This window comes from Brassica rapa, unplaced genomic scaffold, assembly GCF_000309985.2.
Source record: "Brassica rapa cultivar Chiifu-401-42 unplaced genomic scaffold, CAAS_Brap_v3.01 Scaffold0020, whole genome shotgun sequence".
In the NCBI taxonomy this organism is placed as follows: domain Eukaryota; kingdom Viridiplantae; phylum Streptophyta; class Magnoliopsida; order Brassicales; family Brassicaceae; genus Brassica; species Brassica rapa.
Window position 1 is genome coordinate 16,180 of NW_022609966.1, and position 19,014 is coordinate 35,193.

Here is a 19,014-nt window from a genome sequence, read left to right on the forward strand (position 1 = left end):
TACATTGGGTGTGGTGTATGCTGCGGCACAGCTTAGTCGACCTGTTGTGCCAAGGCTTCAGAGGTCGATAAATCGTCTACGGGCGTGTGTTACCGAGCACATATTCGGTGGTGTTTTTGGCCTGTTAGTGGGCAGCGAGTGTGCACCTCGCTAGGACCATTGTTTGATCTCTGGGTACTTTAGGTACCGTGTTTGCAACGTGTTAGGATTAAATTATATTTATTCGGAGTGCTCTGTCCGGGTCCATGGACTTCGGGTTTAGTATCCCCATACCTCACTGGGTAACTCACCTGTTACTCACCCCTCATTTGCCCCCATGCAGGTGAGACTGACGAGTATATGATATTTGGATGGATTGGTGCTACTCGGCTTTTATTTCGGATTTTTATTTGGGCTTAGGGTGAGTGGAGTCGTGTATATGGTTATTGTGTTATGAGATATTGTTGGTGGCACGCTGTTCTCCAGATAGGAGGTGACGGGTGTCACACAAAGACTTAGGGGAAATGAAATACTTCCTTGGAATTGAGTTGTGTAGATCTAAGGAAGGATTGTTCATTTCCCAAAGGAAGTATACACTTGATCTTTTGAAAGATGCAGGTATACAAGGAGACAAGACAGCAAAGATGCCTCTTGAAGATGGATACAAGATTCCACGTGAGGGGGAGGTTGAAGATAGCAAGGCCTTTCATGATCCAAAGCTGTACAGGAAGCTAGTAGGGAAGCTCATCTACCTCACAATCACACGACCAGACATATGCTTTGCTGTGAACCAAGTGAGCCAGCATATGCAAGTCCCAAAGGATCATCACTGGCGCATGGTGGAGAGACTTCTCTTGTATCTGAATGGGACATCAAGCCTTGGAGTGTGGATGGGATGCAACAAGAGTACTGAAGTGGTGGGATATTGTGATGCTGATTGGGCTGGAGATAAAGCAGACAGAAGATCAACCACCGGCTATTGTACATTCATTGGAGGCAACTTGGTGACTTGGAAGAGTAAGAAGCAGAAGGTTGTGTCTTGCTCAAGTGCTGAAGCTGAGTATAGGGCAATGCTGAAGCTTACCAATGAGTTGGTGTGGATCAAAGGAGTCTTGAAGCACTTGGAGATAGAGCAAGCAACTCCAATGACTATGCATTGTGACAATCAAGCGGCTATACACATTGCAACCAACTCAGTCTTCCATGAGAGAACCAAGCACATTGAAGTTGATTGTCACAAGCTGAGGCAGATGATTGTCTTGGGAGTAATCTTACCATGCTACACAAGGAGTGAGGATCAACTTGCGGATGTGTTCACCAAGGCTGCAAGACAAAAGACTATGGAGTCCATTCATACCAGATTGGGACTCATAGATCTTTCTCCAAGGAGCTGATCCCCTTTGCCGTGAGGTCTTTACTCTTTTTCCCTCATCAAGGTTTTGTCCCAATGGGTTTTCCTTGGTGAGGTTTTTAATGAGGAAGATCTCATGGTTGTTCCAAGCTTAACTAAGTTACTAAGTTAAGCTTGAGGGGGAGTGTTGAAATGAGTGATCAGTATATGAGAAGATGGCTTAAGGAGTTGAAGAAGAGATCATGTGAAGGAGTGGAGAAGGGGCATTGAGGAGTGTCATGACCGTACAAGGCCGTACAAGGCCGTACTGACCGTACAATGCCACTCCAACCCAAAGTTACCTTTCACCCGAGTAAAAGAGGTAAACGGCCAATGGAGGTTTAACCTTGAAGAGAAGACCGTTTGGATGGCTAAGGGAGCTGCGGCTTATCCTGACAGTCTGGCACAGGCTGTAAAGGCAAAATGAGTCTCACCAAAAGATGCCATAAGCGTGTGATCTTCCCCATTGGTTTACATTTGAATTAAAGCAACCTTATCCTTGACTTCACATGCTTAGTGCTTCTGAATACCCTAATGTCTCTCTTTATATATTGTAAACTCTGTCTTGATTGATGGTTAACACGAGTTCATCATAATCTCTCTCTAGTTCATCATGTTTCTCTTCTACATTTCATAAATCATCTCATCTCACTTTAATCTTTCTCTAAATCTCTCAATACCTGTTCAACTCTCTAAAATCATATGGACCACCAGTCTCCTCATGACTTAGGTGATGGCCTTCCTTGTGAGTCTCTTGAACCAGGAGCACAACAGCTCCTACGCCTGCGCTTAAGCCAACTGATTCCACCATAAGATGTCTCTCCATGGTCAGTAATATACACCAAGTGTAGGCTCTGAACAACATGGTCTCTTTTCTCCATGTTCAGGAATATGCATCTTGTGCAGGCTCTGATTAACATGGTTATATCCCTTTTCCTGTTGCTGCTTCTGGTCTAATAGTCACATCCTGTGTCCTACACACCATTACAACTCAGATAGGGATCAGTAACATCAGCATGGGACCAGATCATTGAATAAACTCAAGACTGGTCGCCACTGCTTAAAAATAGATTGCAAAACAGCTTATCACCTCCTATGACAGCTTTAGAAACAATATGAATGCATCAGGAACAATATGTATGCCTCTTTAATACAATCCAATATGCATTTTTAAGACAATCCAGATGCTAAAGAAGACTAGGCTAATAACCTAATCAATTTTAACAACAGCATGAATACACCACACATCTAGGAACACTCCTAGATACTTAACAATCTCAAGGCAGACATGACAATTAAAGGACTCCCAATCAAGACCAATATATCATGGATGCATGACAACCTAGGCAGACACTTCTAGGAACAAAAACAACCACAGATGATAAGATTAAGACACAATGCAACTTCTAGCAACTTATCATGATCCATTGGACTCTACACCATCACTCAAAAAAAAACGACCAGACACATTACACAAGCTATTGTTCAGGTTTAGGAGGTTTAACTTACAGCCAAGGAACCTGGGCTGGTTCCTTGAACCTCCATATACACACTACTCATCTGAGCTTGGTGGATTTGAGTTTTGGATTCATTACCCAACTCCTTTTCCTTGTGTGTTTAGCCCTGTTTGTAAAGCTCGCCCTTGGATCCCCTCCTGTCCTCCTGGTCTTCTTGGTTCTATTGGACACCATCCACCTGTGAACTTTCCTTGAAGCATGGCTGAATTTGAGTGCTTTTAAGAACATGAGATGAAATGGCTTCTCTATGTTTCTTCTTGCTAATTTGACTTCACCATACACGACCAGGGGATCAGATAGGAACCCTGAGAATGACTGTGGCTTTTGTTGACTCCATATTGAAGTAAATTTGAGAAAGTCGGTTTGAGCAGTCTTCAAGAGGGTGTGAGCTTTGAGCTTGTGCTTGATGTGTAAAGGTCATCACATAACATTTAATAACCTGTCATCACAACTAAAGACAGGAATCAAAAGACAATAAAGAGATCAGAACATGGTTTCTCACCAAGTCTGATCTCCAAAAACACCTTAACAAAGAACACAATGGACATACACTTTCTTGAAACTATTCAAGCAACAACACTGAATCCTAATTATCATAACTAACCATTCAGGTAACATAGAAACATCACAACCTAACACCAGGTCTAAACAACATTTTAAAAGAAATTTCTAAACTTTTTCTTGACAATTTTGAAGCAAATAAACCAGACAATTTTCTAGACAAGATTAGAATAATATAATGGCAAAAAAAAAATTTTTCAGAGACAGAGATTAAAAATAGCACTAAGACTCTTAACAAAATTCTAAGGCAGACAAATACTTAGACAAAATGACAATTGGACAGTCTTTTCATGTGTAGAAACTAGACAAGAACAACAAGCTAGTTTCTAAACACCCTAAGACAACACAAACGACCAGCACACACAGTGCTTTTATTAGAGTAGAAGATTCCGCTTACTCTCAAGAAACCTGAGCTGGTTTCTTGACTCTCCAGCCCATGGGGGCTTATTGAAAGTACATTTGTTTCAGATGTGGATTGAATATCCACCACCTATCCTTAGTGAGTCCTTCTTGCAGTGCTGACTCTTCTGACCTTTCTTCTCTTCCAACTTGAAGTAGGATTTGTTGGACAGAGACTGAGCTTCTGGTTGCCTCTCATTAACATGAGCAAAGACCTTGCAGATTTTCCATGGAGCTTCATCTGAAGTATGGCTCCAAACACCTTTGCCTCTAGGGTTTTTCTTCATCATTCTGACCCAGAGAGAGTAGTTTGGAGTTTTGAGCTTCACTGAACTCGCCCATGCTTGAATATTCATCATCTTGAAGATTTTTGGACCAGTGGATAATAGGATGTTCCTACTGGTTTGAAAGGGACAGGATTTGAAAGACTGGACTTTGATGAAGCTTGCTGAACTGAGCTAAGACTTTCTTGAGTTCCAGAGACTGAGATACTCCTTTATCTTGAGTTCTGGTGATGTTTTTCCCTCCTGGAAAACCTTTGGACCAGAGGATAAAAGGATGTAACGAACAGGTTTGAACAGATTTTTAAAGAGAGATTTTGGACAGGGATGATTTGCGGAAGCAATATAGGTTCTCAAGAGCTTATGGTTCTGATACCATGAAAGAATTGAGATGAAATAAAAGGAATATGATGAGAATAAGCTTCTGGTTCAGTATGAAACCAGAGAGTGATTGATGAGCAATTGAAAGTAATGAGACAGTGGAGAGAGTATAAAGTGTTTGGGAGAGTTTCTGAGTATGCTAGAGTATAAGGGAGTAATGGAGGTCGTGAGAGACAAGAGAATAGAGAGAATAGAAGAATCTGAGAGTTTAGTAACCAGAGTATGTGAAGAAAGAGTTTTACTCTCCTTAATTTACAATCAGATACAGCATTGTCTTAAATAGACAAGCACACATATTAAACAAATGCTAAAACAGGGTTTTACTAAACAAATAATATTGTAGGGTTTTCTGATGAAGCCAGGAAGGTACAGCCAAGGTGAATCTCGACCAGAGGGAGTAGAGAGTGACAGGAGAGAGATATGGGCACAGTCTGGTTGGGTGAAAGTGACAACATGTTCATCCTCTTATGCACATGTGACTTTTACTCTATTTAATTCCCAACTTGTCTCAGCTCTCTCCAACGGTCTGATGCTCCATTTTAACTTCAAATCTGCTTCAGAAGATCAAACTGGACGAGTTCCTCACCTGCCTTACCATCCAAGTCACTCTAGGTAACTTGGAAGCCAAGACTGTACGGACTGCCTTGTGTAGCAAGGTTTTCCAGACCTGAATCTTTTCAAGTATCTCTTCTTCTCTTTGTCTTCTTTATTTCTAAGATCAATGGATCACACACAGCCATGCTTCTTCCTTCTCCACTCTAACCATAACTTGGTTCACAAGTCTGTATGAACTAGTCTCATCTTGAAGTATCTGGATTACTTCCTCTACAATATCAAACTTGGATCATGAACCAGATTCTTCTTCTGGTCATTCCCTTCTTCATTTCAACAATAAAGTGTTGGAGAAACACCAGGAAGTTGAATAAATCTCATAGGAGTTGGGATGAAGAAGTTATCCCACTTTCAAATCAGGTGATTCCAGTTTCCCAGTTTGGGAATAGGACAACTTCTTCGTCGTTCCAATCAAACCAGAATGAATCACTTTGTAAGAAGCTTGATTTGGATACATAAAGTGTTGGAGAATCACCAGGAAGTTGAATAAATCTCATAGGAGTTGGGATTAAGAAGTTATCCCACTTTCAAATCAGGTGATTTCAGTTTCCCAGTTTGGGAATAGGACAGCTTTTTCGTCGTTCCAATCAAACCAGGATGAATCACTTTGTAAGAAGCTTGATTTGGATACATAAAGTGTTGGGGAAACACCAGGAAGTTGAATAAATCTCATAGGAGTTGGGATGAAGAAGTTATCCCACTTTCAAAGCAGGTGATTCCAGTTTCCCAGTTTAGGAATAGGACAGCTTCTTCGTCGTTCCAATCAAACCATGATGAATCACTTTGTAAGAAGCTTGATTTTGATACATAAAATGGTGGAGAAACACCAGCAAGTTGAATAAATCTCATAGGAGTTGGGATGAAGAAGTTATCCCACTTTCTAATCAGGTGATTCCAGTTTCCCAGTTTGGGAATAGGACAGGTTCTTCGTCGTTCCAATCAAACCAGGATGAATCACTTTGTAAGAAGCTTGATTTTGATACATAAAATGGTGGAGAAACACCAGGAAGTTGAATAAATCTCATAGGAGTTGGGATGAAGAAGTTATCCCACTTTCTAATCATGTGATTCCAGTTTCCCAGTTTGGGAATAGGACAGCTTCTCCGTCGTTCCGGTCAAACCAGGATGAATCACTTTGTAAGAAGCTTGATTTGGATACATAAAGTGTTGGAGAATCACCAGGAAGTTGAATAAATCTCATAGGAGTTGGGATGAAGAAGTTATCCCACTTTCAAATCAGGTGATTCCAGTTTCCCAGTTTGGGAATAGGACAGCTTCTTCGTCGTTCCAATCAAACCAGGATGAGTCACTTTGTAAGAAGCTTGATTTTGATACATAAAATGGTGGGGAAACACCAGGATGTTGAATAAATCTCATAGGAGTTGGGATGAAGAAGTTATCCCACTTTCAAATCAGGTGATTCCAGTTTTCCAGTTTGGGAATAGGATAGCTTCTTCGTCGTTCCAATCAAACCAGGATGAATCACTTTGTAAGAAGCTTGATTTTGATACATAAAATGGTGGAGAAACACCAGGAAGTTGAATAAATCTCATAGGAGTTGGGATGACGAAGTTATCCCACTTTCTAATCAGGTGATTCCAGTTTCCCAGTTTGGGAATAGGACAGCTTATCCGTCGTTCCAATCAAACCAGGATGAATCACTTTGTAAGAAGCTTGATTTGGATACATAAAGTGCTGGAGAATCACCAGGAAGTTTAATAAATCTCATAGGAGTTGGGATGAAGAAGTTATCCCACTTTCAAATCAGGTGATTCCAGTTTCCCAGTTTGGGAATATGACAGCTTCTTCGTCAATCCAATCAAACCAGGATGAATCACTTTGTAAGAAGCTTGATTTTGATACATAAAATGGTGGGGAAACCCCAGGAAGTTGAATAAATCTCATAGGAGTTGGGATGAAGAAGTTATCCCACTTTCTAATCAGGTGATTCCAGTTTCCCAGTTTGGGAATAGGACAGGTTCTTCGTCGTTCCAATCAAACCAGGATGAATCACTTTGTAAGAAGCTTGATTTTGATACATAAAATGGTGGAGAAACACCAGGAAGTTGAATAAATCTCATAGGAGTTGGGATGAAGAAGTTATCCCACTTTCTAATCAGGTGATTCCAGTTTCCCAGTTTGGGAATAGGACAGCTTCTCCGTCGTTCCAATCAAACCAGGATGAATCACTTTGTAAGAAGCTTGATATGGATACATAAAGTGTTGGAGAATCACCAGGAAGTTGAATAAATCTCATAGGAGTTGGGATGAAGAAGTTATCCCACTTTCAAATCAGGTGATTCCAGTTTCCCAGTTTGGGAATAGGACAGCTTCTTCGTCGTTCCAATCAAACCAGGATTAGTCACTTTGTAAGAAGCTTGATTTTGATACATAAAATGGTGGGGAAACACCAGGATGTTGAATAAATCTCATAGGAGTTGGGATGAAGAAGTTATCCCACTTTCAAATCAGGTGATTCCAGTTTCCCAGTTTGGGAATAGGACAGCTTCTTCGTCGTTCCAATCAAACCAGGATGAATCACTTTGTAAGAAGCTTGATTTTGATACATAAAATGGTGGAGAAACACCAGGAAGTTGAATAAATCTCATAGGAGTTGGGATGAAGAAGTTATCCCACTTTCTAATCAGGTGATTCCAGTTTCCCAGTTTGGAAATAGGACAGCTTCTCCGTCGTTCCAATCAATCCAAGATGAATCACTTTGTAAGAAACTTGATTTGGATACATAAAGTGTTGGAGAATCACCAGGAAGTTGAAAAAATCTCATAGGAGTTGGGATGAAGAAGTTATCCCACTTTCAAAGCAGGTGATTCCAGTTTCCCAGTTTGGGAATAGGACAGCTTCTTCGTCGTTCCAATCAAACCATGATGAATCACTTTGTAAGAAGCTTGATTTTGATACATAAAATGGTGGAGAAACACCAGGAAGTTGAATAAATCTCATAGGAGTTGGGATGAAGAAGTTATCCCACTTTCTAATCAGGTGATTCCAGTTTCCCAGTTTGGGAATAGGACAGCTTCTTCGTCGTTCCAATCAAACCAGGATGAATCACTTTGTAAGAAGCTTGATTTTGATACATAAAATGGTGGAGAAACACCAGGAAGTTGAATAAATCTCATAGGAGTTGGGATGAAGAAGTTATCCCACTTTCAAATCAGGTGATTCCAGTTTCCCAGTTTGGGAATAGGACAGCTTCTTCGTCGTTCCAATCAAACCAGGATGAATCACTTTGTAAGAAGCTTGATTTTGATACATAAAATGGTGGGGAAACACCAGGATGTTGAATAAATCTCATAGGAGTTGGGATGAAGAAGTTATCCCACTTTCAAATCAGGTGATTCCAGTTTCCCAGTTTGGGAATAGGACAGCTTCTTCGTCGTTCCAATCAAACCAGGATGAATCACTTTGTAAGAAGCTTGATTTTGATACATAAAATGGTGGAGAAACACCAGGAAGTTGAATAAATCTCATAGGAGTTGGGATGAAGAAGTTATCCCACTTTCTAATCAGGTGATTCCAGTTTCCCAGTTTGGGAATAGGACAGCTTCTTCGTCGTTCCAATCAAACCAGGATGAATCACTTTGTAAGAAGCTTGATTTGGATACATAAAGTGGTGGAGAATCACCAGGAAGTTGAATAAATCTCATAGGAGTTGGGATGAAGAAGTTATCCCACTTTCAAATCAGGTGATTCCAGTTTCCCAGTTTGGGAATAGGACAGCTTCTTCGTCAATCCAATCAAACCAGGATGAATCACTTTGTAAGAAGCTTGATTTTGATACATAAAATGGTGGGGAAACACCAGGAAGTTGAATAAATCTCATAGGAGTTGGGATGAAGAAGTTATCTCACTTTCTAATCAGGTGATTCCAGTTTCCCAGTTTGGGAATAGGACAGGTTCTTCGTCGTTCCAATCAAACCAGGATGAATCACTTTGTAAGAAGCTTGATTTTGATACATAAAATGGTGGAGAAACACCAGGAAGTTGAATAAATCTCATAGGAGTTGGGATGAAGAAGTTATCCCACTTTCTAATCAGGTGATTCCAGTTTCCCAGTTTGGGAATAGGACAGCTTCTCCGTCGTTCCAATCAAACCAGGATGAATCACTTTGTAAGAAGCTTGATTTGGATACAGAAAGTGTTGGAGAATCACCAGGAAGTTGAATAAATCTCATAGGAGTTGGGATGAAGAAGTTATCCCACTTTCAAATCAGGTGATTCCAGTTTCCCAGTTTGGGAATAGGACAGCTTCTTCGTCGTTCCAATCAAACCAGGATGAGTCACTTTGTAAGAAGCTTGATTTTGATACATAAAATGGTGGGGAAACACCAGGATGTTGAATAAATCTCATAGGAGTTGGGATGAAGAAGTTATCCCACTTTCAAATCAGGTGATTCCAGTTTCCCAGTTTGGGAATAGGATAGCTTCTTCGTCGTTCCAATCAAACCAGGATGAATCACTTTGTAAGAGGCTTGATTTTGATACATAAAATGGTGGAGAAACACCAGGAAGTTGAATAAATCTCATAGGAGTTGGGATGACGAAGTTATCCCACTTTCTAATCAGGTGATTCCAGTTTCCCAGTTTGGGAATAGGACAGCTTATCCGTCGTTCCAATCAAACCAGGATGAATCACTTTGTAAGAAGCTTGATTTGGATACATAAAGTGCTGGAGAATCACCAGGAAGTTTAATAATCTCATAGGAGTTGGGATGAAGAAGTTATCCCACTTTCAAATCAGTGATTCCAGTTTCCCAGTTTGGGAATATGAAGCACTTTGTAAGAAGCTTGATTTTGATACAAATGGTGGAGGAACACCAGGAAGTTGAATAAATCTCATAGGAGTTGGGATGAAGAAGTTATCCCACTTTCAAATCAGGTGATTCCAGTTTCCCAGTTTGGGAATAGGACAGCTTCTTCGTCGTTCCAATCAAACCAGGATGAATCACTTTGTAAGAAGCTTGATTTGGATACATAAAGTGTTGGAGAATCACCAGGAAGTTGAATAAATCTCATAGGAGTTGGGATGAAGAAGTTATCCCACTTTTAAATCAGGTGATTCCAGTTTCCCAGTTTGGGAATAGGACAGCTTCTTCGTCGTTCCAATCAAACCATGATGAATCACTTTGTAAGAAGCTTGATTTTGATACATAAAATGGTGGAGAAACACCAGGATGTTGAAAAAATCTCATAGGAGTTGGGATGAAGTATACACTTTTGTGTATTAGAGCATGATTCAACTAATCAGGGATAATCAGATGAGAAGATTAAAGAGATTAAGAGATTTTAGTGAGAGAATAGAGAGAGAGAGGCTCAAAACTCCATTAGATTGATTAATGAGAGAGTTTACAACACATATAGATTAGGGATACATAATTTCGTCCAGGTTCAGTCTAGCTAGGATAAGAGGCATGTGTAGTCAAAGATGCTTGATTCAAACTGGCCAATAAGGTTCCTCACATGCTTGGGAATCTTGCTTTAGCTTTCCAGCTGGTGCCAGCCTGTCTAAAGCTCTCTAGCCTTGACCAGACCTTATCCAACTCCTCCTTGCTTATCCAGACTCCTCTGGCGTGTTCACTCTCCAAATGGATGCAAGGTAACTTCCCAGTCTTTTACCTCAGTTACCACAGTAACAATAAAGTTACTGTGGTAAATCTCCAAAGTTACTGCCTGCTCCAAATCCCTTCCTCTATCCATGTATCAACTCTTCATCTCCTCATCTCCTCATCTTAACACTCCCCTCAAGCTTGACCATGTGGAACAAGTCAAGCTTGGAAACCATGAAGACCTCCCTCATTAAAAACCTCACCAAAGAAAACCCATTGGGATAAAACTTTGATGAGGGAAAAAGAGTGGAGACTCCATGGTTAAGGGGCTCAGCTCCTGGAGTAAGATCAATGAGTCCAAGCCTGGATAGTATGGACTCCATTGTCTTCAATCTCGCTGCCTTAGTAAACACATCTGCAAGCTGATCTTCACTTCTTGTATAACATGGCAGAATCACTCCTAAGATAATCATCTGCCTCACCTTATGGCAATCCACCTCTATGTGCTTTGTTCTCTCATGAAACACTGAGTTGGAGGCAATGTGGATAGCTGCTTGATTGTCACAATGCATAGTCATAGGAGTACTCTGCTCAATCTCTAGGTGCTTCAAGATCCCCTTGATCCACACCAACTCGTTTGTCAGCTTCAGCATGGCTCTATACTCAGCTTCAGCACTTGAACAAGAGATAACCTTCTGCTTCTTACTCTTCCAAGTAACCAAGTTTCCTCCAATGAATGTACAATACCCAGTAGTTGATCTCCTGTCCACTCTATCTCCTGCCCAATCAGCATCACAATACCCAACCACTTCTGTCTGCCATTACAACCCATCCAAACTCCTTGTCCAGCCGTCCACTCAGATACCTCAGTATCTATCAACCATCTTCCAGTGATGGACCTTTGGCGCCTGCATATGCTGACTCACTTGGTTCACAGCAAAACATATATCTGGTCTGGTGATGGTCAAGTAGATCAGCTTGCCAACCATCTTCCTGTATAGCTTAGGATCTTCAAACAGCTGCTTCTCTTCAACCTCCCCCTCACGCAAACTTTATATCCCTCCTCAAGGGGTGTCTTAGCTATCTTTCCTCCAAGCACATCAGTCTCCTTCAACATATCCATAGTATACTTCCTTTGAGACATAAAACAAACCCTCCTTTGATCTGCATATCTCAATGCCCAGAAAATACTTCATCTCTCCCAAATCCTTGATGTCAAACACAGATTTGAGAAACTCCTTAGTAGCCTGAATCCCTGCCTTATCACTTCCTGTGATAATCAAATCATCCACATACACTAGAATCACAATGCTCCCTGAAGGTCCTGTCAAGGTGAAGAGAGTGTGATCTAGTTCAGACTTCCTAAAGCCTCTCCCATTGAGTGTTATACTCAGCTTCCTGTACCAAGCTCTAGGTGACTGTTTCAACCCATATATTGCTTTCTTCAATCTCAAAACATTCCCTGGCTTTACTAGATGCTCAAGACCAGGAGGTGGATGCATGTATACTTCATCTTCAAGTTCACCTTGCAAGAACGCATTCTTCACATCCATTTGCCACAAATCCCACTCCAAGTTTGTTGCAATAGATAAGACAATTCGAATTGTGTGAAGCTTGGCCACTGGTGCAAAAGTATCAATGTAATCTTCCCATAAGTTTGTGTAAATCCTCTTGCAACCAGCCTAGTCTTGCGCCTATCTATCTCCCCATTTGCAAGGTACTTGATGGTGAAGATCCATCTGCTTGAAACTGCCTTCTTCCCTTTAGGTAACTCACTCTCATACCAAGTATCATTCCTGATCATTGCATCCCTTTCATCTCCTACTGAATCTCTCCAAACCTTGTGCTTCATAGCTTCTTCATAAGATCTTGGTATCTCATTCTCATCCAAGTTACACATAAACACCATGTGCTCTTCTGGAAACTCAGCAAAGGAACACACAGCTTGAGAGGGATGCTCCACAGCCTGGGCATTGTAGTACACTCTCGTGTTTACCCAGTTGGAAGGATCCCTCCTTATCCTTGTGCTCCTCCGCAAGGTCTCAACCTGTTCTTCAGCCTGAACATTCTCTTGTGCTTCCTCTCTTAAACCAGTAGGTTCTCCCTGCTCATTTCCAGTAGGTTCTCCCTGCTCATTTCCACCTGACTGAGCTCCACTCTCTACTTCATGTGTCTCCTCCTGATCATGCTGACTTGAATCCTCTTGGTTATGCTCCTGCTCCCCTGATTCAAATCCATTCCCCCTCTCATGATCAAGAGGAGTTGTTCCTCCAGCTTCTCCAGCTTGATTAGAAGGTCCTGTTCTTCCTGGTTCCTGATCTTGGGATAATCCTATCCCTAGCCTCTCCAACAACACCCTCAATGTTGTTGCCTTCTCTGATGGAGCTCGGGACAGATCCTCTAGGTCTTCCCATTTCTTCTCCTCATAATACCCTTTAGACTCAACAAACTTCACTTCTCTAGATACCATAACCCTCCTAGTTATTGGATCATAACATTTGTAGCCTTTCTGAGTGATTGAGTACCCAATGAACATAGCTTTAGTACTCTTTGCTTCTAGCTTGTTCCTTCTTTCTCCGGGAATCATCACATAACATAAGCACCCAAAGACTCTCAAATGATCAATGTGTGGCTTGGCCTTGTTTAATACTTCAAAGGGAGACAGTTTCTTCAATACACGGGTTGGCACTCTATTGATGAGATAGCAAGCAGTCTGAACAGCATCACTCCAAAACCTCTTAGGGACATTCATGTGGAACATTATTGATCTCGCAACCTCCATCAAATGTCTGTTCTTCCTCTCAGCCACCCCATTTTGTTGTGGTGTGTAAGGACAGCTAGTTTGTTGCACAATCCCATGCTTTGCAAGATGACTCTTGAAAGCATTGCTAGTGTATTCTCCTCCATTATCAGACCTCAGAATCTTCACAGTGGCATTGTACTGGTTAGTAACATATGCTTGGAAGTTCATGAAGGCTTCCAGGACTCTGTCTTTGGAGGGAATCATGGTGATCCATGTGTACTTGGACTTCTCATCAATGAAAGTCACAAAGTACTTATGGCTGTCTCTAGACATACAGGTGTTGAACTGAAGAGAAGATGGAGCTTGTACAAGAATAGGGCAAGCTCTAGAAGATGTCTAGAAGAGTTCAATCAAGCTTCAGAAGTGTTCTGAAGGAGTTATCTTGTGAAGTTAAGTCTAGGAAAGACGTAGACTGATCATGTGGAGGCTTTGGAGGAGTTAAAGAGAAGATGGAAGTATGGTGCAAAGATAGGGCGTTCGGTACGGCCATGGTACGGCCTAGGGTGATCCAAGAAGGTGTAAGGGTTAACCATAGAAGGAAGTTGGATGAAGGCATAGGACGAGTGTACGGACCTCAAGGCCGTACAGCGTCCGTACATCCCATCCGGTCCAGCCATCACTCGGATCAGTCTTGATCAAGTTGTGCAATGTGTGGGCGCGGCAGGTTTGAATTAACAAGACCGTTGAAGGCTTATGGAGGGAAGGAATATGCTGAGCATCTTGTATAGATAAGGAGCAAGCTGTAAAGTGAAAGCAAAAGCAAAAGGTAAAGGCAAAAGGAGAAGCATGTATCTGGTCACATAAGGAGCAAGATACATTGGCGCCTTCAGTCTCCTTTTGCCTCAGTTTGAATCAACCAATTACAAGACAAGCTGCCAAGACCAAAGACCAGCCTTATCTCATCCAGGCCGTCCATCATTCAAGTTAATATCAGCCCTAGGATATAGGTTTATGATATTAGAAAGTGTAGAGACATATATAAGCCAAGGATTGGCGATTGTAATAGACTAAGTGAGTTAGGGGGTTTCCCCTCTCCTTCTCTAATCTGAAACACTAATCTTCAGTCTCTTATTCTCTCAGTCTCTCTAGTCTCTTAAGTCTCTTAATCTCTCTGTTCTTAAGTCTCTTATACACTCTCACAAATCTCTCTTCCTAAATCACCTAGAACAAGCTCTAATCATTCTTCATTGAAGCTTATACACACACACATACTACCAGAGTAGAGATCTCTTTAAAAATCATATGGTATCAGAGCCAGGTTCATCAGAACCTGAGCTGTAGCTTCCGCACAACACAAGATCTACCCTCAGCTCAAATCCAATCCTTGAAGACATTCCCAAATCCAATCCTTGAAGACATTCCTCATCCAAGTTCATTTCATGAGAAGGACTGTCATCCAGGTGATGGCGAACCTAGGCGCCTAAGACTTGGAGAAAGGAGGAGTCTTTGAGCTGGAGAAACAAGAAGGTGGTCATGAACTGAAGGAGTAGGAGGTGGGTGACTATCCAGACTCTCAGATTCAACAAAAGTCATGGCCAGTCCCCTTGGAGGTTTAAGGAACCAACCTGGTTCCTTGTGTAAGCGATTTCAAAACCCTCTTGATAATGAGCTTGTGTTGTTGACTGGTTGTAATGTGTGATGTATGACTTTTAGGAATGTAAAGGATTATCTGAGTTTAGAAAGGATTAAAGAAGGAGAATAAGAGATTAAGAGACAACTTAGAGACTAATGGAGAATCATAGTGAAATGAGTAAAGAGAAAGATTGTTTAGAACTGTCTAATCTTTATTAAGAGATGAGATTACATATATATAGGTCCATACACTTAGGGTTTTCGAAATCATAAAGCTAAGTAAGCATGTAGAGTCAAAGAGGAGCCTAAGCTTTAATTTGAACCGGCCAATGAGTGTCTTCACACGTTTGGAGCATCTTCTTGATCCAAGACTAGATGCTCTTCCTTTCCAGCTCTTGCCAGCCTGTCCTAGCTGTCAAGCCGCGTCTCCCTTATCCTCTCAACGTTCGGATAAGGTCTTGGCCGAGTGTAACTTAAGCTCAGTACATGGGAGTTACTTGGATAGTTACTTGATCCCTTTTTACCTTGTACGGATGATCACTTGTACGGCCTTGTACGGATGATCAACCCATTCCTCCTCTTCACCTCTTTGCTCTCTTTATGTTCTCAACTCCTTTGTGTCTTTACCTCAAATGTCTCAACTCTGATTAACACTCCCCCTCAAGCTTAGCTTTGTGAAAGTCTAAGCTTGGACAGCCATGAGATTTCCTCATTAAAAACCTTACCAAGGAAAACCCATTGGGATAAAACCTTGATAAGGGAAAAAGAGTAAAGACCTCACAGCCAAAGGGGATCAGCTCCTTCTCTTCCCAAGATCAATGAGGCCCAACCTGATGTGAATGGACTCCATTGTCTTCTGTCTTGCAGCCTTGGTGAACACATCCGCTAACTGATCTTCACTTCTTGTGTAGCATGGCAAGATGACTCCTAAGATGATCATCTGCCTCACCTTGTGACAATCCACTTCAATGTGTTTGGTTCTCTCATGGAACACCGAGTTGGAGGCAATGTGGATGGCAGCTTGGTTATCACAATGCATTGTCATTGGCGTGGCTTGATCAATCTCCAAATGCTTTAAGATGCCCTTGATCCACACCAGCTCGTTGGTCAGCTTCAGCATTGCTCTATACTCAGCTTCTGCACTTGAGCAAGACACCACCTTCTGCTTCTTACTCTTCCAAGTAACCAAGTTGCCTCCAATGAATGTGCAATAGCCTGTGGTTGATCTCCTGTCTGCTCTATCACCAGCCCAATCCGCATCACAATATCCAACCACTTCAGTGCTCCCATTGCAACCCATCCATACTCCTTGATCAGGTGAGCCGTTGAGATACATCAAGATCCTCTCCACCATGCGCCAATGATGTTCCTTAGGCACTTGCATGTGTTGACTCACCTGATTCACAGCAAAGCAAATGTCAGGCCTAGTTATGGTAAGGTAAATCAATTTGCCAACTAGCTTTCTATAGAGTTTAGGATCCTGATAAGGTTTGCTATCTTCAATCTCCCCCTCTCGTGGGACTTTGTAGCCATCCTCCATAGATATCCTTGCTGTCTTGCCTCCATAAGCACCTGCACCTTTCAAAAGATCAAGTGTATACTTCCTTTGGGACATGAACAAACCTTCCTTGGATCTACATATCTCAATTCCAAGAAAGTATTTCATTTCTCCCAAGTCTTTAATCTCAAACATGGATTTAAGGAACTCCTTGGTTGCTATGATACCTTCCTTATCACTTCCTGTGATAATGATATCATCAACATACACAAGGAGTGCAATCATACCTGAAGAAGTAGTGAGAGTGAAGAGGGTGTGATCTAGTTCAGACTTCTTGAAGCCTCGTCCATTCAGAGTAGTACTCAGCTTGTTGTACCAAGCTCTTGGTGATTGCTTCAGTCCATAGATAGCTTTCTTCAGTCTCAACACATTCCCTCTCTTCACTAAGTGTTCCAAGCCTGGAGGTGGATGCATATACACTTCATCCTCCAGCTCTCCTTGTAGAAATGCATTCTTCACATCCATTTGCCATAAGCCCCATCCAAGATTCACAGCCAAGCTTAATACAATCCGGATTGTGTGCAGTTTAGCTACTGGTGCAAAGGTCTCAATGTAATCCTCTCCATAAGTTTGAGTGAAACCTCTTGCAACCAGTCTTGACTTCTTCCTCTCAATTGTTCCATCAGCTTTATACTTGATTGTGAAGATCCATCTACTAGTCACAGCCTTCTTCCCTTTTGGTAACTCACTCTCATACCATGTATCATTCTTGATCATAGCTCCTGCCTCAGCTCCAACTGACTCCTTCCATTCTTTATCCATGATTGCTTCTTCATAGCTTCTTGGGATGTAGTTCTCATCCAAGTTAACCATGAAGGCACAATGTTCTTCAGGGTATTGAGCAAAGGAACACACAACTTGAGAAGGATGCTCCACAGCTTGGGCATTGTAGTACACTCGCGTGTTTACCCAAGAGGAAGGATCCTTTCTCAGCCTTGTGCTCCTCCTCAATACAGGTTGTTCTTGCTCTTGAACCGGCTCAGCTTGTGTATGCGGTTCTTGTGCTTCACTCTGATGTTCTTCCTCTCCTTGGTCTTGCTCACCTTGATGATGAGAACCTGAGTTGAACTCTCCTTCCTCACTCAAGCCGACTCCTTCTTGGCCATTTTCTTGAGTTTCAGGTTCACTTCCCCCCTCATGATCAAGGTGAGGTGTTTGAGCAGCTCCACTTGGTGCAGTTGAGCTCTCTTCTTGTCTTCCACTTCTTGTGGATTGATCCTGGTTCGTCCTGATACCGAGACCTTCCAAAATGATTCTTAAGACTCCAGCCTTATCTGATGTGAGATCCTTCAAATCTTCTTGATTCTTCTCCTCATAGTATCCTCTTTCTTCAATGAATTTCACATCTCTAGATACAAGTACCCTTCTAGCTTCTGGATCATAACACTTATATCCTTTTTGAGTTGTTGAGTAGCCAATGAACATTGCCTTCCTGCTCCTTGCTTCTAGCTTGTTCCTCAACTCTCCTGGTACTAGAACATAGCATAAGCATCCAAACACTCTCATGTATTCCAAGGATGGCTTGCACTTGTTCAGAACTTCAAATGGTGCTTGATCCTTCAACACCTTTGTAGGCATCCTGTTGATTAGGTAGCACGCAGTGGATACAGCATCACTCCAGAATCTCTTAGGTACATTAGCTTGGAACATCAGTGACCGAGCCACTTCCATCAAGTGCCTGTTCTTCCTCTCAGCTACACCATTCTGTTGTGGTGTGTAGGGACAGCTTGTTTGATGAAGGATTCCATGGTGATCTAGATGACTCTTGAATGCATAGCTTGTGTACTCTCCTCCATTATCTGATCTCAAAATTTTAATCCTAGCATGATAATGGTTAGTCACATAAGCTTGAAAGTTCTTGAATGCATCTATCACCCTATCTTTTGATGGAATGAGTGTTAACCAGGTGTATTTAGATTTTTCATCAATGAATGTGACAAAATACTTATGATTATCTCTAGAAAAAATAGGTGCAGTCCACACATCAGTATGAATCAAATCAAAGCAATTTTCATAAACAGTAGATGTTCTTGGAAACACATTCTTACAATGCTTGCCTAAAATGCAAGCTTCACACTTATTATTTTCAAAAACCACACCTGGTAACATCAAGTTTAAAGCCCTCTCATGGGGATGACCTAGTCTAGCATGCCACAATGCATTTTTATTCAAACTAGAAGCAGAAGTAAATGAGCAGTTATAATTGGAAACAGGATCAAGCTTCTCAAGCATGTATAAGTCTCCCTTTGTAACTCCTTTTCCAATCAATTGGCTGCTCTCAATATCCTGAAACTTCACATCATTAGGACTGAATATAACATTGCAATTCAAATCAGTAGTGCATTTCTTAACTGAAAGAAGGTTTGATGTGAATTCCGGAATATAAAATGCTCTAGT

The 19,014-nt window shown here is 41.6% G+C and overlaps 1 long non-coding RNA gene across 1 annotated transcript; it reads right to left on the reverse strand.

Moving 5' to 3' along the window:
- Positions 1 to 2,072: 2,072 nt before the first annotated feature.
- LOC117129551 lies at positions 2,073 to 5,580 on the reverse strand. The gene is made up of 2 exons (XR_004453187.1): positions 3,162 to 5,580; positions 2,073 to 3,046 (listed from the first exon to the last, which is right to left on the reverse strand). It is a non-coding gene; the product is annotated as an uncharacterized LOC117129551 (long non-coding RNA).
- Between the last annotated feature and the right edge of the window lie 13,434 nt (positions 5,581 to 19,014).